The sequence below is a fragment of the Triticum dicoccoides genome, chromosome 3B, assembly GCF_002162155.2.
Source record: "Triticum dicoccoides isolate Atlit2015 ecotype Zavitan chromosome 3B, WEW_v2.0, whole genome shotgun sequence".
Classification (NCBI taxonomy): domain Eukaryota; kingdom Viridiplantae; phylum Streptophyta; class Magnoliopsida; order Poales; family Poaceae; genus Triticum; species Triticum dicoccoides.
In genome coordinates, this window is record NC_041385.1 from 564,384,574 (window position 1) to 564,388,008 (window position 3,435).

The 3,435-nt window shown below is 53.7% G+C and overlaps 2 pseudogenes; both read left to right on the top strand.

The window, feature by feature from the left end:
- The first annotated feature begins 648 nt into the window (after positions 1 to 648).
- Positions 649 to 1,208, top strand: LOC119279658 (annotated as a pseudogene).
- A 513-nt stretch (positions 1,209 to 1,721) lies between these two features.
- Positions 1,722 to 2,930, top strand: LOC119279659 (annotated as a pseudogene).
- The last annotated feature ends 505 nt before the right edge of the window (positions 2,931 to 3,435 follow it).

The window sequence follows — 3,435 nt, forward strand, 5'->3', positions numbered from 1 at the left end:
TAGCATGGAACAATCAAAAATTATAGATACGTTGGAGACGTATCATCGGAGCCTGTGACGGCGGCGTCTGTGGACGACGTAACCTTCTTGAAGGCAACGGTAGGATGCTCTCTGTTCCTCTAAGAGGGACAGCTCCGGGGGAAACCCCAGACCCGAAGGGTCGATCGTTGGTGGTGTGTTGGCGTTGTTTCCCTCTCGAGGGCATCAATTTTGGAGTTCACAATCCGGTCAAAGGGACCAGCTGGTGTGTTGGGAGGTTGGTGGTATGCATTGGTGTGGCGTCGAGGCTTCTGTGGCCACGACGATAGGGCAAGTGAAGTCGGTGACATTGCAGTGGTAGCCGGCTCTTCTTCGGTGTGTTCGTGGGATTACCTTGGTTTGGTTGTTGTGGTGAAGTCGGAGTTGCGGCAGCGGGACCCATGTGGCAACAATGACAGGCAGCAGGTGGTCTATTTGGTGGTCTTCCATGACACATGTCTTGCATAGTTCTCCTTTGGATCTTGCTTCAGAGTCGGAGCTGCATCACCCTCAATGCGGGTGGTTGAGTTTTGGCATGGATCTTCATGTTTTCCTACACAGCCTCTGTGGTGAGTGTTGGTTCGACGTTCGTCCACGGAGAAGTCGAAGTCGCTTGCTCGGGGATTAGGGATGGCGATGATGCATGTTTGGGGAGAAGTGATGATGATGATGTTCTTCTGCACATATGCGCTCCTCAACGCCCTCGCCATCGTCTTCGGCATGGCAGTCGGCTACATAGCCGTCGACTACTTCGACGTGTCGTGCAGCCAGGTAACCCTCTCGCTCGCATGCTTGACAGCTTCACATTGCGCCAAGCTGATATATGGTGTTCCTCTGTAGCTCTCCTCCATTCTGCCGTGTGTTGAGCTGACGGACGCGGAGTCCGCCTGGTTGGCCGCCCTCTCAACCAGGATTCTGTGCTGCGCCCCAACCTAGGCGGCCGCAGCGGCGATGGTGCTGCTGCTCCCATGCCGCGTTGCCGGGCCCGCCGCGCCCTCGCCTACCTCGCGCTCGCGGTCACCTTCCTCTTCCATTGCATCTACGCCGGCGCCGTTTGGATCTTCCTCGCTGCCGACCCAGGATACATCTTCGGCAAGATCTTTTTTACCGTGGTCATCTGCCTCATCCTGGTGTGCAATCTGACCTGCCTGTCTGATCTCCTTCAAGGTGATGGGTGGGGCAAGCAGTAGGCAGTACACTGCCTAATAGTTCAGCTAGCAGCAAGCTGCAAGGGATCATGTTCGTGGTCGTGGACCAGCTCATGAGGTACAGATGAGAGCGTAGTTCTAGGGAATAATGTAGAGTATGCATGCATTACTTCTGCTGTGACGATTGATGGAGTACTGCTGTATTTGCGAATCTAGTAGCTGGTCTAGTGTTAATATCTAGATCGACTCCATTTGAGCAATGCTTTGCTGGCTATATAATTAGACTCGATGAATTGTGGCTATGTTTGATGTATTCGACCTTAATTTTCTCTATATGTGATCGTCAGACATGAGTTATATGCTTATTTAGCACCAGCTACGGTATAATTGATGTTGCTGAAATTGCTGCTGCAGTGTATATCCATGTTGCTGCAGTGTATAATTCCACCTTATAGTTTCACAGTTTTCACAACCAAAAAATTTCCAACTTTTCCACAGTTCTCACCTCACAACAACTTTCTCACGACTCACATAAGACTTTAGGCACCAACTAGGATGGCTCTCTCCTCTCCTCTCCCCCCGCCTCCTCCACCACCCCCGGCCACCACCAACTCCACGCCCCCTGGTCATGCTCCGGCAGCCGCCATCTCCCCAGCTGCCACTCCACCTGTCCTCACCCTCACCACTCACCCAAATGACGAGCTCATCCCCATTGTTGCGTCACCACCGTTGCCTTTCTTCGACCAGCCCTACGTAAAAGCCGGCCAGGTAGCTCTCCGATGCTTCCTGGGCTGCGGCAACGCGCCATGTACCTCGAGTTCAAGGACGACTGCAGCCTCTACCTTCGCCTCGACATCACCACCCTTGCCCTCCACCTCGCGTTGCCCCTCTACGTTGTTTTTGAATTCTCCAACCGCCATATCGACACCATTACCATCGCTGCCCTGCTCCAAGCTGTTCTTGGCGGCAGTGCTGCGGATTTCTTCGTTGCCATGTGCTCCCCTCTCATCTTTCGCTTTCATGTCGCTTCCTCGCGCGTCGCTGAGATCATCCTCGACCAATCCAAGGTCCACCACCGCAACTACGCCTTCACCTTCACTAGAACTCTGCCACCCCTTCCACCACCGCCATCCACCCCTGCCTCTTGCATGTCGCTTGCCCACGTACTCCAAATCCCGACTGACCTGGGGATCTAGTTTGAAGCTGTGGCTTGGTCACAACATCGTTCCCACGTTATCGTCGATCCTGGCTGCCAACCCCATGGCTGCCACATGTACGCGCGAGTCATCCAGTTCCCTTTCGCCCTCAACGCCACTACCATGGCCCTCATCCTTGCTCACCTATTCGGCGGCTCCTACCACCACTTTATTACCATTGACGACGGTGACTCATGCTTCTCCTTCACCGTTGCATCGCCTGCCGTTGCCAAACTGATAGCCTCCATGGGTGACTACCACAAGAGGGGCAGCCGATCCGCTTCCCCTGGCCTCTGCTAATGGGTGGTGCCCGACGCCTTCTTTGTGGCGATGCCATGCCCCCGTCGTACGGTTCCACGACTTCCTCGTCATCGCCGATCGTCACTGCATCATTGTCATTAGTGTCAGCATCTCGGGATTTGCCTAAGGTGAGACGAAAACGGCCCGGTATTAGCTTTTTTTACCGCATGCTCAATGCTAGTTGCTTTATCCAGCTCCCACCTCATGTGCACTACACTTACCACTCTCATCCCTTCTGGATTACCTTCATGCATACTGTTAGGCCTAATGAACTACTAGTTGAGTCAGCCCTAAACCACTGTTTCTCCGTTAAACAAGATTTCCATGCAATCAAGGTTAATGATCTCATTTTCAAATCTGGCATCTCCTCTCGCCCAGTAAAATTTCAAATTCTCAAACTGGGGTCCCTTGACTTTGAAGGGTTTCGTCCTTTTCTTTTTGACCAGCTAGAAATGGCCGTTGCCCACTACAGTCGGTTCCTCCAATCATATAACTCTTTGGCCTTCTCCCCTCTGCCTCCACGTCCCGGGTCCATCCTTGGCCCTTTTACTCATCATCACGCGCCTGTCCTGCACCTCTATGACCACGTACCCTTTGCGCCATGACCTCGCTTCACGGCCGGTCAGCCCCGCATGCATTGCTGGCCGACCGCATGCACAATGATGATCGTGCGGCGCCCCCCGACATACCAAATCCTCCAAAAGATCCATACGTGCAGTTTGTTGCCTCGCATGCGAGCGAGGCTAGCGCAGGATACCATGACCCCTCCCCGG